This window comes from Spermophilus citellus, assembly GCF_964194105.1.
Source record: "Spermophilus citellus genome assembly, chromosome: 3".
NCBI lineage: Eukaryota > Metazoa > Chordata > Mammalia > Rodentia > Sciuridae > Spermophilus > Spermophilus citellus.
This window is the reverse complement of record NC_138184.1, coordinates 220,506,218-220,523,960: the sequence shown is the minus strand read 5'-3', so window position 1 is coordinate 220,523,960 and position 17,743 is coordinate 220,506,218. Positions and strand designations below refer to the sequence as shown.

Sequence of the window (17,743 nt, the reverse complement as noted above, 5' to 3'; positions counted from 1 at the left end):
TTCTCCCTCTATCCCTCTCCCCACCCCTTCCACCTCCTGTCATGGTAGCATTCTAAGAAGTGCATCTATCTGGGGGCACCAAACCCAGAGCCCCCCATCCCAATCTAACAGGCAGCAGAGGGGTTCAGAGGGACAACTGCAGTTCCCCTCCCAGTACCTCTTTTACTCATTACCTCCTGGTGTCCTGGGACCTCTCCTCACTCTCCTGTGAGTCTAAGCTCCCTCACAACTACTCTGCCAGCCTCTCCTGGGGGCAGAATGGAAGCTTGCCTCTCAGAGGCTTTTGAAGGCTTTTGGAACCCACACAAAGGGGGTTTCTGACTACCATGGGGAGAGGCTCCCGGTGCCTGGCATGTTTGTGCAGCTGAACAGGGTGTCGGAGGGGCCTCTGAAGGCAAAAGAGTGTTTGGGGACTGTGGGCTGCTTCCAAAGGACCAGAGTTCCTTGCAACTAAGCTCTCTTCCTCATTCTCTCTGCGGAGACAGCTGCATTTCTCTGTGGCCATACCCCTCCTCCTGGCAGATGCTGACAGCCAGCAGGACATGCCTGAGTGTCGCCCTCCCTTCCCAGATACACACATGCACAGAGTCCACCATTTTTAGCTGGTGTTGTTTTTGCTGTGCAGTTGATCAGAGTTTTACAACTAACACTTCTCTTCCGATCTGCTGTATCAAGAAAGGATCACGGAGATGCAGTCAGTGGAAAGGGTTCGCACAGGTCGAGATGCAACAGGACCTTGAAACTCAGGTGCCAGGGCTCTTTCAAAACAAAATCCCTTGCCACCGGGAGACAGTCCTCTAGGCGCGCCTCGTGTGTGTGTGTGAGAGTGTGTGTGTGTGTGTGTGTGTGTGTGTGTGTGTGTTCTTTCCAGGCGTACCCCACCCCCTCCAGCACCAAGCTGCACGAGAGGTTCAGGCCAAGCCAGCGCAGCTTTTCCACCCTCCTCCTCCAGACTCCCCCACCCCAGCCCCCGGCCCAGCCCCGCCCCCTCCGCTCCTCTGACGTCACCTACACGCTCTGCGCAGACTGGCTTTGCGCCTGGGAGCCAAGGAGTGGAGAAGGGAGCCCGCGCCAGACTCCCGGCTTAGTCGTGACTGCCCTGGGAGTTAGGGACGACCTTTCTCACACATTATCGTTTGTGTTAACAATCCTGAAAAGCCGTGGACTTTTCAGTGGCTTGTAAGCGGGGGTAAGAGGATAAGGCACGTTTACTGGTTTTCTACCCACTAGGCTTTCTACCTCTAAGGAACTTAATTAACTGGAGGACAAAGATGAACAGCACATGTCAAGAGCTTTGTAATGTTTTGAACAACCAATAAAAATAAATAAATAAATAAATAAATAAATAAATAAATAAATAAATAAATAAATAAATAAATAAATAAAAAGAGTGAGCAGAATGCCCCAAGGAACATGAGCATCAAAAGGGATGCAGGACTTGGAGTTGAGGGATGCAGACCAGAACAGGGAGAATCCACACTCTCTCGGGAGGAAGGGTTTGCTGTTGGGAGGGGTTCCAGCGTCTGCTGGGGAGGGGGCCAGCAGCAGAGGTGAAAGGACCCACAACGCAGGAGAAGTGTCTTGCTTTGTAAACTGAAGTCACTGGCCATTTGTAATGCAAAGACTCATGGAAAGAGTCCCCAAGGATCCCTTCATCTCTGTGGTCATAGTGAACATTCACATAGTTGGCCATGTGCAGGTACCACTTTAAGGGCTTTACGTGCATTGACTTATCCCAATTGTGATCCTGTGAGATAGAGATGATCACCAGACCCACTGTCACAGATGAGGACAGAGCTAGAAATCAATCAACCCTCTGTGGTAGACACAAAAATGACCCTGAAAAGGACCAGGCACTAACTCCCAGAACCTGGGAATGTGCAATGGTACCCGGGAAGAACTCATGGTTGTGAACATGAGTCTACAGATAAAATTAAGATGCATAGATGACTGACTGTGGGATGGGAGGTTATCCTGGATCATCTGGAGAGGCCCAGTGTAATCACAAGTGTTCTGCTAGGTAACAGAGGGTGTCTGGAGACTCCAAAGAAGTGTGGCAATGAACACCAAAGTCCAAGTGATGAGATTGTTGCCAGAGAATTGAAGGCAGACTCTTGGAAGATGGAAAAGTTGAAGAAAATGAATTCTCTTCCACATCCTTCTGAAAGGAATGTAACTCTACCTACACCTCGGTAATAAGCCAGGGAGACCTGTGCCAGACTTCTGACTTACAGCACTGTAGGATAATAAATTTATGTTGTGTTAAAGCCACTAAGTGTGTGATAATTTACTATAGTAGCTACAGAAACATATGTCCTCCCCAGCTTGTAAGTAGGGCGGTGGGCGGGGGGGGGGGGGGGGGGGGAGCTTCAGAGTCCAGGGTTTTGCTTTTGATTTGTTTTTGTCTGTTACACCTTATTAACACCTGACTACTTTGCTAAAACTATAAAACAAGGCCTGTGCTATTTTAGAACAAATCAGTGGTTGTGAACATGAGTCAATAGCTGAATTCTTCACTATTAGCCCCATCCCTTATATAAGCACACAGAGAATGTTTTCTTTCTTTTTTTAAAAAAAATTTTTAAAACGTTTACTTATTTATGTATCTTGTGGTTCAGTGATAGTGCGCTCGCCTGGCATGCATGAGGCACTGGGTTTGGTCCTCAGCACCACATAAAAACAAAATAATGTGAGAATATTTTCTTATATGAATGGAATCATACTCTCCGTTTTACTGCAATTTGAAATTTTAAATTAAAAATCCCTAGCATCCATATATTTAAATAGTAGTAAAAATAGTTGCATATTAGTTCATGTAAAGACTATCATTGCTTAGTTGTTCATAAATAGTCTTATGGGCTTAAAAAAAAATGTTTTAACAAACTGGCCCACTGTTCGCCCAGGGCAGGCGCCTGGGTCTCCATCCCCAGATTGGGGCTGCATCTTGGGGTAGAAACTGACACAAAGCGAGCCTCGGCTGGGTCTGGGGGTGGGGTTGGGGTGGGCTTCGGGGCCTAGCTCCACCCACACCCCGTGAAGGCCAATCAGCTCCGGAGGACGCCCCCCCTCCTCGCTCCCCCTTCCAAGCCGGCGACATTCCACGTCCCCCAGCTAGCGTCCACCCTTCTCGCTCCAGGATCTCCTTTCCTTTGGGAACAACTGCTGCCTCCTCCCAGCTGGTCCTTTCTGCTGCATCCCGCTCTGCAGGGAATAAATAGCAAGGCAAAGGGTGAGTGGGGGCAGCGTGGGTGTGGACCAGGAGAGGCCTGCAGTGGCCACAGGCCCAGGGCTGTGTGCCCCTTCGGGGAGAGGGAGAGAGGGGTTGAGGCGGCGAATGCCCGGGAGAGGTGTGGACTGGTGTGGGGGCTCCGTGTGCACGCCCCAGGGTGGCAGAGGTGTTCCACAGAGGTCCTTCCTTCCTCTCTGGGCCTTCTCAGAATTTTCCCTGCAGCTCAAAACCCGTTTCCTGCTCGCTCCATTGTTATTTCCTCTGCTTGCCCGGAGGCGGAGGACCCCCTATTTTCGAGTTATTTGGTTTGTGTTCCGAAAGGAGCTTTTGAGATTTGTTCAAAGGACCCTTAAAAGTGATGTTGTCTCATGCGCTGGAGGCTCGATATTGAATTCCTCTGGGCTAGCTGGTCTCTGCTTAACCCCCCAAGGTTAAAGTCCTCAGCTCCCCAGGGCTGCAGGGGCCCAGGGCTCTGGGTTTGTTTGTACTGGAGGAGGGAGGTGGGGGGCGGGTGGTGGCGAGCGTGGGTGCGGGGATTGCGGAAAATGTTAGTCTGGAATGCACTGGGCCTAACGCAGCCAGTGCTGGATCCCACAGTTCCTAGAAAAACAGCCCCCAGCTGGCCGCTGACTTGGCCCAACCTGAAAAGGAGGGAGAAGGCCTTAAGCACAGTATAGGGGGAAAATCTTTGCCAATTGGATCATCATGGAAACTTTCCTGGAAGAAGTAGAGCTCTGACTAGACATAAAGAACAGAATGTCTCTGCCTAGCTGACCAGCCAACCATCTGTCCATCCTTTCATCCTCCAAACTGTTTATTTGTACATTAATTGCATTTCAATAGTTGGCTTTCTTTTTTGCTTCGCTTCACTTTATATATATATAAAAAAAATGTTTGGGTATAAAGAATGCACAATAACTAAAAGCAGTCTAAAGGATGATAAACGAATACTGACAATCTTCTAGGCCAAGAAATAGTGCAACGCAGTACCTTAGATGCCATGTTGGGGGGTGGGGGAGCTCTTCTCTCCCCCTGCCTTCTTGGAGACATGGCATCTGTCATGATTTTCGTCTTAATCATTCCCTTATATTCTTTATAGTTTTACCATATTTATGTGTGTGTTCCAAAAGCATATAAGTGTTGGCTTCCCCATTTTTAGCTTTCATATTAAGGAATATTACCCTGTATGTACATGTTCTTAAATCTGTAAGACTCACCCTGTTGATGCTTCTTCCAGTTTCATTGTTCATGGTTTAATAGACTCTAATTTGTCCATTCTCCTGCTGGGGGACATTTGGGTTGTTTCTAGTTTGGGAGAAGTATTAGCTATCTATAACTAGGTGGCAAATTACCCCAACACCTAGCAGCTTAAAGCCAAAAAATCCAAACCAAACCAAACAAACCCTATTATCTCCCTGTTATCTCGGACTCTGTGGGTGGGGAATCCAAGGTGGCTGAGTTGGGAGTCTCTGACTCAAGGTCTCTCACAGGCTGCAGTCAAAGAATCAAGGTGTTGGCTGGAGCTACAGCCCTCTCAAGGATAGGAGTGGGCCAGGGGACCTCCTTCCAGCTGACTCACTGGACTGCAGCAAGGCTTTCTGCCCACCTGACTCTGGCTGTACACATTAGTTCTTTGTCACTTGGGCCTCTGCATAAAGGTCAGCCACTTTCCCAACGTAAAGGGGGCTTCCCTAGAGAAAGGAAGAAAGAAGAATCTTTTTTGTCATTTAACCTCAAAAATAGCGTACATAATTTTTGCTATTTTCTATCCATTAGACATAAATGACTAGATCCAGCCCACAAAGGGAAGGGATTTCACAAGGGCATGAAAACCTGGAAGAAGGGCTGGGAGGGCCTTTTCAAAAGCTGCCCACTACAGGGTATATTAACAGAAAATGGATCTTCTAACACATTGCAGGAGCTTCTCTAGAGTACACACCTCAGAGTAGAGTTGCTGAGTTATTAGATTTTTGTATGTTCAACCTCATCAGGTTATTTACAAGCTGTTTCCAAAGTGCTGAACCAGTTTGCATTCCCTTTAGCAATGCATGGAGTTCTTGTTGCTCCACATGCTTGTCATAACCTGGTCTTGTCAAATTTCATTTTTACCCAATCAGACAGAGAGGGCATAGCGTTTCACCTGCTTTCAGTTAGCATTGCCCCATAACTAATGAGACTACTATCTTTTTATATGTTGATTAGGTATTGTGCTTTCTGTGAGTGAAATTCTAGTTCCTGTCCTGTGCTCCTTTTCATATTGGGTTGTGTGTCTTTCTCTTGGAGTGCTTTCATTATATAATCTGCATGCTAATCAATCCTTTGTAGCAATGTATGCTGCCAATGCCTGCTTTCAGTTTGCTTCTGAGGTTTTCTTTCTTTCTCTGTATCTCTGTCTCTCTCAATGAAAATAATCTTTGAATTTTTATTTCAAGATACTTTTATTGATATTGCAGTCAACAATTAGTCTTATTCCACTTGGCAACTGATTTTTTACATTTTTAAAAATTTTGTATGGATAATTAATTGTCCCAGCACTGATGTTCTGCATTAATTAAGTTTTCCATATATGCACAAACTTGTTTTAAGCTCTTTACTCTTTTTATCTAACTCAGGAACAATACTAAATAATTTTTAAATACTATAGTTTTTATAATGAGTCCTCAAATCTGATAGGAAAATGTGCTTCCATCTGTTTAGTCTCCTACTTTAACAGTGTTTTAACTGTTCTTGGACCTTTGACCTGCCATATAAATATTTAAATAAACTTGTCATGTTCTCCAAAACTAAAAAGCAGGCAAACAAGCAAGCCTGTTGGGATCTTGATTGATACTACATTAACTTTGTGACTTAGTCTGGTTTTGTGTTGCTGTGTTAGAATAGTGATCCTGGGTAACTTATAAGGAATAGAAATTTTTGGTTTAGTTCTAGAGGATGAGATATCTAAGATCAAGGGAACTGCATCTGGCAAGTGCTTTATTGTCTCATCATCCCATAGTGGAAGGGGAAAGAAAGGGTGACAAAGAGTAAAAGGTCTCTGAACACCTTATTTTATAACAAACCAACTCTCAAAATAATGGTATTTATTCATTCATTACATTCCATAGCCCAGTTACCTTTCATTGGGTCCATTTCTCAAAACTTCAGTATCAGGGATTAAATTTTCATCATATAGTTTTGGGGTAATACATTCAAATATCCTGGTACATGAGGCTGTTTATTTAAGTTGTCTTTAACAGTTTGTGCTACTACTCCCTAGATTTCTTTTACTTAATTTTTGTTGAATTTACTTTTAAGTACATTGTATCTTTTACTGCTATTAAATGTTTTCTTTTATATAATAAGTTATATTCTGTAGCTTATTCTTGTTAGCCCATGCAAATCCAGCTGCTGTTTTTATATGCTATTATTTGTCAATTGAATTTGATAGAATGAATTAATTTAAATTTACCTGTAGAGTCTTTCAGATTGGCTATATAGTCATTTCATTGGAAAATAATGACAATTTTGTTTCTTCCTGTCTAATTGTTATACCTTTAATTTCTTTTCCTTGTCTTATTGCATTGGCTAGGCCTTCCAAAATAATGTTGAATAAAAGAAAAAAAGGACATCTTGTTTTGTCTTTAAAATAATAAAGAGAAAGACTTTATTATATCAGCTTTAAACCATGCATTGTTTTGTATATAATATTGTTTCCACAATAAGGAAGGTTATTTCTTCTTCGTTTTATTTATTTGAATTAGGTATATATGACAGCAGAATGCATTTTGATTCATTGTACACAATTGGAGCACAACTTTACATTTCTATGGTTGTACATGATGTAGAGTCACACCATATGTGCAGTCGTACATGTAATAGTTCATCTCATTGCACCATCCTTATATTTCTTCTTTTGATGAGCACTTTTATTATAAGTGGATGATTCATCACATGCTTTTTCTGTAGCTATTTAAAGTATCATATAATTTTGTTCTTTAAATATATTAATGTAAATCATAGTTTTTAAGCTATAATATAAAATTCATTTTGTATTTCCAAAATAAAGCTAATTTGAGATATATATCAACTCTATATATGTGTGTATATATAGTAGACATATATCTCATATATATATACATATATAAACTTTATGTGTGTGAGTGTATATATATATATATATATATATATATATATATATATATATATATAATGACAAACGTTATATATTTCCATCTACTAGTGTGAATTGATATTGGTTTGTAATTATCCCTTTTTATACTATCCTTGTCTGGTTTTGGTATTATCACAAAAAATGGGTAGTATTTTTTCTTTTTGTTACTTTATGGAAGAATTTGTGTAAGATTAAAGTTTCTTTATAAATTATTTAGCCTAAATAACTAATATTGTATTCAGATAATTATGATATCAATTCCATTGAATTTATTGAAACTGACCTTTTTGCCTAGTCAGTTTTCTTTATTTGCTTGAAAAAAATGTGTTCTCTAATTTTATAGTGTTCAATGTGTACCTTTAGAATAAGTATGTGAATTATGAATCTGATTTTACATATCCTTACCAAAATTATATCTGCTTGAATTGTGAATTATAGAAATTGTTCAGTTTTCCATATATGATCATGAATTTGGCAACTTGTCATTGTAGATCTATATCTTTTTATTTATATATTGAAGTTATTTTATTACTGAATTGTTGTAAGTTTAACACGTCACCAGAATGTAAGAATCCTACATTAGGGGTACCTAGCAATACTTTTTGTTTTATAATCTTAGTTTATAAAAACAAAATCAAGTCGTGATTGCCATTTTCATAACTTACCTGACTTTCATCCTTTGACATTAAATAATTTTGAATGTTTGCTTTAAATATATGTGTAGTAATTTAATTTTAAATTAAATTAATTTAATTTTAAATTTAAATCCTGGATTTAAACATACATACTTATTTAAATACTTTTAAATAAACATATATAATAAATATGTAACAAATAAATATTTACTATTTATCTGATAGTTTATAACTTACTGAACAATTTAGTTTATTATATTTATTATAATTAACAATACACTGTATTTCCACCATGTTATTCTTTCCTTTTTATTTTCCTTTCCATTTTTGTCTTATTCTTTTGTTTCCCCATTTTTTTCTTCCTCTTATTTTAAAATTAGAGGTATTGAATATAATGTTTTAGGAATGTTCTTGGTTTATTACACATTTGACAGATTCAAGATATTCTTAGCTTTAACATGTTTAGCTACATTTAAATTAGCATATTTAAATTAAATAGCATTGATTGTCAGTACATGTCACATGTTTACTATTATTATTACTGAATAAAAGCAGTGTTCAGTTTATCAATAGACTTGCTTAAAGAATTTACTTCTAATAAAATATTTAGTTATAACTTATATAAAGTTCACTATATGCATTTACTGTGAGGTCAGGGTACCAAAGGTTTTCAGTACCGCGGAAGACTCCTTTCCCTATCCCAGTCAATTCTCATTCTTAAAGATAAGCTTATTCAGAAGTCTATCATCACATATTGGTGTCATCTTGATCTTCACATAAATTGTATCATACAGAAGTATTCTTTGTGCTTGATTTGTTTCTTATAACACAGGTCTATGAGAATCATCCATTCAGTAGCACATACCATTATGATATTCTTTTTTTTTTACTTAGTAGTAGTAGTAATATATTGTGTAATTACATCATAAACATTTGTCCATTCTACTGTTGGTAGACATTTCCGCCCCCCCCCCTTTTTTTCCTTTTGCTTTGGATACTTAAAACATAGCAGACTTGAATATATATTTTTAGTAGGTAAAAATGCTCATTTCTTACCTTTTAATTGAACATACATCTAATCAACCTGAATAGATCATTGCAGCTTTGCAAAATGGCTATAGCAGTTTACCCTTCCATCAGAAATATATGTTAGTTCTAGTAGCTCTAGATCCTTGTCACCATTCAATGTTGTTGTCACAGTTGTTTTTAGCCATATAGGATGTCTCTAGGTAGCTTATGGTTTTACTGTGCATTGCTTTGATTACTAATTATATTAAACATCTTTTCATTTTTTATTGGCCATTTGAATATCATCTTTTCTGAAGTGCTTGTTCATATTTTTCTAATCAATTTTGTGAGGCCATTTAGCTCTATTCTGGATATGCATATGCATTCTTTGTTGTATTGATGAGTCGCACATAACCTCTTATTATCTGTGGCTTGCCTTTTCACTTGAAAATGATGTCTTCTAATAAAAGAACTTTTAAGTGTACTTCATTTTAATAATATCTAATTTTTATAGTTAACACATATGTACTTATGTTATGTACTTAACAATTGTTCTACTAACAAATTTTTTTCTCTTCCTTAATCACAAAAATTTACTCTATGCTTAACTGTTTTATCATTTTCATTTTGACCTACAATTCACCTCATATTACTGTGTGTGTGTATGGTATGGCATGAGGTGTGGGTCAGGGTTCATTTTTTCCACATAGATATGTAATCAGTAAAGAACTATTGAAAAAAACATCTGGACACCGTTGGATTATATTATTGTAAAACAGGCAACTGTACACATGTGAGTATATTTTAGACTCTATTCTTTTTATATATATCATTGAACTTGAATATTTACTTGCTTATATGTTGATTAGGATTTTTGAATCTATGTTATTGAGTGGTACTAGACTCCTATATTTTGTTCTTGAAGTGCACTTACCAGATTTGGTATCAGAGTCATGCTAAGAATTATTTTTGCAAATAATATTTAATAGAATTACATTTTTCTAAATGTTTAGGAAAACTTATCACAGAAACCCTTATAGATCTAAAGTTCTTTTGGGAGAAATGTTTTTAATTTTGATTTTTGACTTAATTGCCACAATGGATAAGATTATATTTTCTATTTCTTCTTGTGTCATTCTAGATAAATTAGGATTTGAAGGAATTTGAAAATTCACATAGATTTTGTCAGATTTATGGTTATTCATATTGTTACTTTGTTATTTTTAATGTGATTTTTGGACTATAATAGTATTGCCTTTTTATTTCTGATCATCTTATATATTTTCTCATCCCTTCTCTCTCTATTGATCAATCTTACTTTGGCTAATTAAAAAAAATCTTTAGTTTTTTGTGAATTTCTCCACCTTTTTGTTAATTTGATTCCTGCTTGTGTTTATTATCTCCTGCCATCTACCTCCTTTAGCTTTGTTATTTTTTTTCCTAATACCTTAAGGTACAAGTTTAGATATTTTTCTTTCAGCCTTTCTTCTTTTACTAATATATACGTTTAAAGCTATAATTTCTCTCTAGTAATTGATTTTGCTGCCTCCCACAAATTTTTATACGTTGCATTTTAATGATTACTGAGTTAAAAACATTTCCTAATCTCCATTATGATTTCTTCTCCAAGGGTTGTGTTCTTTAATTTCAAATCATGGTAATTTTCTAATTTATTTTTGATTACTGATTTCTATTTTAATCCCAATTATTATCAGAGAATATTATTATACATAATATATTCTCTATGCTGAGTTTTTGAGACTTGCTTTATGCTCAATATAAAGTTTTTTTTTTTTAAATGTTTAACATGTACTTAAAATCATGTATATTCTCACTTGTTGGGGGTATATCTATACTATACAAGTTAATAAGGTCAAATTTGTTTTTTATGGTATTCAAATCATGTGTCTCCTTACTGATTATTACGCCCTTGTTTAAGCAGATTACTCAAAAAGATGCATTTAAATCTTCAACTGTTGATTTGGGGCTTGTGACAAGGCCATACATAATGGCAGAGAGAACATGGCAGAGCAGACCTGCTCACCATAGAGCCAGGATGGAAAAGAGAGAAAGATGAGTGGGCCAGGCTCCCACCATCCTCTTCCAGGGCACATCCCAGTGACCAGAAGACCTCCCACTAGGCTCCGCCTCTTAGTGTCCACAGCCTCCTAACAGCCCCCTCTGAGGAATGAGCATTTAACAAATGCGCCTTTGATGTCTAAGATCCAAACTGTAGGAGCTTCTCTGTGCACTCACATCTAAAGTATCTCTCTTTTAAATACTTTGTCTTCTAATTGGATTTGTAATTCATTTACATTTTAAAAGATTATTGATTAGTGTTTTGGTTTAGGCTGCCATATCAAAAGTGCCCTAGACAGGGTGTCTTAAACAACAGACCTTTATTCCTCGCAGTTCTAGAGGCTGGGAGTTCTAAAATAAAGATGCCAGCAATCTCCTGTGGTGAGGGTTGGTTTCATAGACAGCCCTTTTCTCACTGTGTCTCCACACGGCCCAGAGAAGGAGCTTTCGTCTCTTTCTCTTCTTATGAGGACACTGCTGTAATCATGGGTGCTCAGAGTCAGGACCTAATTTTAATGTAAACACATCACAGAGGTTCTACTTGGTAGCATTCGCTCAAGAGGTTAGGGTTTCAACATAGGAATTTTGGAAGGATGCATATATGCAGTCCATAACAATTGGTTAAAGTCTTCCAAGTTGTACATTGTTTTCTTTTCTTGCTTTCTTTCCAATTAAATACTTTAAAATTTTTCCCTTCTATATTATTTATGAATTATTAAAATTTTGTTACTTTTAATAATTACTATACATATTCAAATCTGCCTTGCCGACTTACTACAATCTACCTTAATCATTACTTTTACCTATTCTAAAATAATTCAAAACATTAAAATAGTTTATCTCTATTAACCCCCACCTTGCAGTTGTGCTATTGTTAAATATTTCATTTTTTTCATGTTTTATATTTCACAAGACATTGTATTTGTTGACTTGAACAGCCAATATTCACTTACATTTATTTATTTATTTACTCTTTCGAGGGTAATCTATTCCTTCCTGTAGTTCTATGCTCCTTTCTGGAATCATATTACATAATTCTGAAAAATTCCTTTCGTTAGTTCTTACACTGTGTTTGCCATTCAACAATTCCCTTAGTTTTGTGTATCTAAATTTGTTTTTTACTATGTCTTTGAGTGATACTTTGTTGTGCAAAGATGCCTTGGTTATCAGAGATGATGATGAGATGATGAGGATGATGATGATGATGATGATGATGATGATGATGATTTTGGAATTCCATCATGTTCTTGCTTTCATCCTTTCCTTTGAAAAATCAGCTGTATTTTGTTTCTTTAAACGGAAAGTATCCTTTATCTTTGACTATTATTAAGTCTTCTCTATAAATTCACCAGTTTGTCTGTGAAATGCCTGAGCATAAATTTCTCGGTATTGGTTCTGTTTGAAGACTGTTTTTTCAATGTGTGGTTTTCATCTCTTTTTGGCAATGTTCAATCATTCATTGTTAACATATTTCTTCTGTTTGATTTCTACTTTGCCTTATAAAATTTTGATGATGCATATGTCATAACTTCATCATTTCTCATAATTATTATGTTCTTTCTACATTTTTAATCTTCTAACATCATATTTTCTTCCCTCTGTGTTATTTTCATATATTTTTCTCTTTTTTGTTGTTGTTCATGAGGGTTTATTTTATTTTGAGTTTCTATGAATTTTTTTAAAAATTTGTTCTAATTAGTTATACATAATAGTCGAATGTATTTTGACACATTGTACACAAATGGAGCACAACTTCTCCTTCCTCTGGCAGTACATGGTACAGAGTCACACTAGTAGTGTAATCATACATGTATATAGGTAATAATGTCCATCTCATTCCACCATCCTTCCCATTCCCATACCCCCTCCCCTCACTCCTCTCTAAACAATTCAAAGTTCCTATATTCTTCCCCATGCAGCCCCATTATGGTTTAGCATCCACTAACAAAAAAAAAAAAAAATGCCTTTGGTTTTCTGGGTTTGACTTATTTTGCTTAGCATGATATTTTCCACCTCCATCCATTTAGCTGCAAATTCCATAATTTCATTCTTCTTTAAGGCGATAACATTCCATTGTGTATATGTATCACATTTTCTTTATCCATTTATCTGTTGAAGGTCATCTAGATTGGTTCCATAGTTTAGCTATTGTGAATTGAGCTGCTCTAAATATTGATATCACTGCATGACTGTAGTATGGTGATTTTAAGTCCTAATGATCTTTGTTATACTTTGCCAATTATTGGATTTTTGTGTCTCAAATACTGTTAATGCCATTTATTAAATTATAAATCTCAATCTTTTTAGTTTTTGAATTTACATTTTACTCTTTTATAGTTTAGTTCCATGCCAAAATTCTCCAATCTTGTTTTTATAATTTTCTTTGAATATATTAGTCACAGTTTTTTTTTTTAATTTCCTGGTTTAAGAATTCAAATATCTGAACCATTGATTATTCTATTTTTATTGTCTGTTGTTTCTCTTAGGTTTTGGCAATTTATCCTGCTTTTTAACCTCCCTTTTAATTTTTGGTTTAATTCTAGATGTAGTGGAGAACAACTGGTAGATGTTATTGTTTTTCAAGAAGATTGGGAATGAATGGGTGTAGATAATTACCAACAGATAATTTCCATACTACCAAAGGTTAGTTTTAGGTTTTGGTAGGATTGATCCACTTCAGGTTTACCCTTTCTCCAAAAGTATAATCCTTACTCTTAAGAAGTGGTTCTCTTAAAAAATTTAAAAAAAGGAGAAGAAGAAGATGAATTATTTTTTGTTTTAATTAGTTATACATGATAACAGAATGCATTTTGATTCATTGTACACAAATGGAGTACAACTGTTCATTTCTCTTGTTGTGCATGATGTAGAGTTACACCAAATCTTCAGTCACACATGTGCCTACAGTAATGATGTTAATCTCATTCCATCAGTTTTCCTACCCCCTCCCTCCAACCTGTTTGCCCAAAGTTCCTCCATTCTTCCCACGCACCCCTTCTTCACTATGGGTCAGCATCCACTTCTCAGAGAGAACATTCTGTCCCTTTTGGAGGAGATTGGCTTACTTTACTTAGCATGATATTCTCTAACTCCACACATTTACCTGCAAGTGCCATAATTTTATTCTCTTTTAATGCTGAGTAATATCCTATTGTGTTTATGTACCACAGTTTCTTTATACATTCATCTGTTGAAGGACATCTAGGTTGGTTCCACAGTGTAGCTATTGTAAATTGTGCTGCTATGAATATTGAGGTGGCTGTGTCACTACAATATGCTGATTTTAAGTCCTTTGGGTATGGACCAAGGAATGGGATAGCTGGATCAAATGGTAGTTCCATTCTAAATTTTCTAAGGAATCTAGATACTGCTTTCCATAGTGGTTGAACCAATTTGCAGTGCCATCAGCAATGTATGAGTATACCTTTTTCTCTACATCCTCATCAACACCTATCATTGCTTGTATTCTTGATAACTACCATTCTGACTGGAGTGAGATGATATCTTAGAGTAGTTTTGATTTGCATTTCTCTAATTACTAGAGAATTTGAACATTTTTTCCATATATTTGTTGATCAATTGTATATCTTCTTCTGAGAAGTGTCTGTTCAATTCTTTGTTTATTTTTTGGTGTTTTTGTTGTTGTTGTTGTTGTTTTTGTCCTTTGTATGTCCTGGAGATTAGTGCTTTTCTTTGTTCTCCCACTCTGTGGACACTCTCTTCACATTATTGATAGTTTCCTTTGTTGAGAAGAACTTTCTAGTTTGAAACCATCCCATTTATTGATTCTTGATTTTGAGGGGCTTCATCTACAAAGCAATCCTAGATTAATCTGAGTGCTGGGGGGTCAATGATGAGGCAAATTTTATCTTAGTTCACCTATGCTAGGAAGGAAATTTCCCTTCTTAAGGACATTGAGAAACATAGGGCCATAAATCCTAACTGTACAAGATTCCAGGAGTCCCTCTCAGGAGTTGGCCTCATTGAGCTTCCCTTCTTAGCATAGTTCTTAATTGGCTCCCTTTGTCTCTATCTCTTTATTCTCAGGGTTAGTACACCTGTTGTTTTCTGCAAGTTATTTAATTATTCATTAAATGAAATTTAAATAAACCCCATGACCCTACTATGTTATTGGTTTATATTCCACTCCCCATTATTATTGTCTAAAAAATAGAGAATATCCAAAAGGAAAAAAAAACACAAGGAAGGTGGAGCTCATGTCCTTCATTTTCTGTCCCTCGAGGATTGTATCTCCTCTAGTCCTCTTCCAAAGACCTCAGTTGATTTCTTATCAGAGTATTGCTTATTTATCAGTTACCTTCTCTATTTTTTCCAGCTGTTATTACTGTTGTTCCAAAGAGATTCTGTCAATACCAGAACTGGAAGTCTCTCAGCATTTTGTTTTATACCTCAAATCATTTTCCTTTTTCTTTTTTAAAATTATATTGGTTCTCCGTAGTTATACATAATAGTAGAGTCCATTTTGGTAAAACTACACAAGCATGAATATATTTTATTTTAATGAGGACCCCATTCTTGTACTGGCAAATGTCATAAAGTCATTCTTCTTTATCACTGGGTAATATTCCATTATATCTATATATCTCTCACAATTTCTTTATCCACTCATCTGTGGATGGGCATGCGAATAGCTTAACTATTGTAAATTGTGCTGCTATAAACATTGATGTGGCTATGTCACTGTAGTATTCTGATTTTAAATCCTTTGAATATATGCTAAGGAGTGGGAAAATTGGGTCAAATGGTGGTTGCACTCTTTAATTTTTTGAGGATTCTCCATACTGCTTTCCAGAAGGATTATACCAATTTGCAGCCCATCAACAATGTACCAGCATTCTCTTTTCCCCATATCCTTGCCAATATCTATTGTTACTTGAATTTTTTACAACTGCCACTGTGACTGGAGTGAGATGAAATCTCAGTGTAGTTTTAATTTGCATTCCTCTACTTGCTAGAGATATTGAACATTTTTTTTCAATACATTTGTTGATCATTCATATTTCTTCTTTTGAGAAGTGTCTGTTCCGTTCCTTTGCCCATTTATTGATTGGGTTATTTGTTTTTTGGAGGTTATTTTGTTTTTGGTCTTTTTGTTTTGTTTTTCTGTTTTTGATGGTTATAAGCTTTTTGAGTTATTTATATATCCTGGATATTAACACCTTATCTGAGAAGCAAGGTGGCAAAGATTTCCTCCCATTCTGTAGGTTCTCTCTTCATGCTCTCAATTGGTTCATTTTCTGTGAAGAGGCTTTTTAGTTTGATACCATCTCGTGTATTGATTTTTTATTTTATTTCTTTTGCTTTAAAAGTCTTGTTCAAGAAGTCAGTTCCTGTACCAATATGTTGACGTATTGGTTGGCCCTACCTTTCTTCTAATCAGTGCAGGGTATCTTAGGTATCTTAGGTCTCAGGGTGAGAGATAGGTGTTAACTTTCATTCTATTATATATGGATTTTCAATTTTCCTAGCACCGTTTGTTGAAGAGGCCATCTTTTCTTCAGTGTTTTTGGTGCTTTTGTCTAGTATGAGGTAACTGTATGTGGGTTTGTATGTGAGTCTTGTTCTATTGGTCTTCTTGCCTAATTTTTTCCTTTTTCTTAATGTACATCTTTTATCTGGGAGTGGTGATGCACACCTCTAATCCCAGCTACTCTGGAGGCTGAGACAGGAGGACTGTAAATTCCAGGATAGGCTGGGCAATTTAGCAAGACCCTTTTTCAAAATACAAAATAAAAAAGGCTCAGAGTATAACTCAGTAGTAGTACATCCTTGGGTTCAATCCCCAGTACCCACCCCCCAAAAAAATCTTTAAGAATTTTTTAATGTATATCTTTTGATAAATTCTCAGCATTTGTCAGTTTGAAAATGGCACTTCTTAAGAGAGTAGTTGAATATCATTTGCAGGATGTAGAATTCTATATTGTTTATTTCCTCACTGTATGTTGAAAATATTTTCTTTCTTTCTTTTTCTACTCAGAAGACAGGATTTTAAACATCCGTTATTTACACGATCTGTTCTGGTGTTTTTCTCCCTTGGAATACTTTTATTTATTTTTCCCCTTTAAAATCCTCTGTTCTTCATTTTTCTATGATATACCTAAATGAGTATTTTTCTTTGTATTTATCTTGTTTGAATTCCTTAGGTTTCCAGGGCCAGAGGACTGGAGTCTTTTAACATCTCTGGAAAATATGTAACAATTTTTTTCCAATAATAACTTATCTGCAATTTTTCTATTTTATCCATTTGGAGATCAGATCAAGTGTATGTCAGCTCTTCTTACTTTACCCTCCATATCTTCTATCCTTATTCACATTTTCCATCTTTTTCATAGATTTTGCCTGAATTGTGAATAATTTTCTCTGTTTTAGATCCAGTTCAATAATTTTTCTTCAGTTTTATTTAATCTTCCATCTCTTCAATGAATTTTTATTTTGAACTATTCTCTTTCAGCTATTATATTTTTCATTTCCAGTTCTGTTTGGGTTGCTTTAAAAATATACTTATTTTCTGTTAAAGTTACCAAGCTTCTCTTTCATTTTTAAAATTTTTAACATACTATGGTTATTTTGTATTTTATGTCCATTAATTCTAATATCTGAAGTCTGCCAGAGTCTGATATT

General features: G+C 36.3%; 1 protein-coding gene across 2 annotated transcripts in view; it reads left to right on the top strand.

Moving 5' to 3' along the window:
• The first annotated feature begins 3,098 nt into the window (after positions 1-3,098).
• TCAF1 (TRPM8 channel associated factor 1) overlaps positions 3,099-17,743 on the top strand; it is a 48,399-nt gene continuing 33,754 nt past the window's right edge. For both annotated transcript variants that reach the window (XM_081287968.1, XM_081287969.1), the window contains exon 1: positions 3,099-3,229. The gene's annotated coding sequence lies outside the window, so the exon portion shown is untranslated. The remainder of the gene's footprint in view (positions 3,230-17,743) is intronic.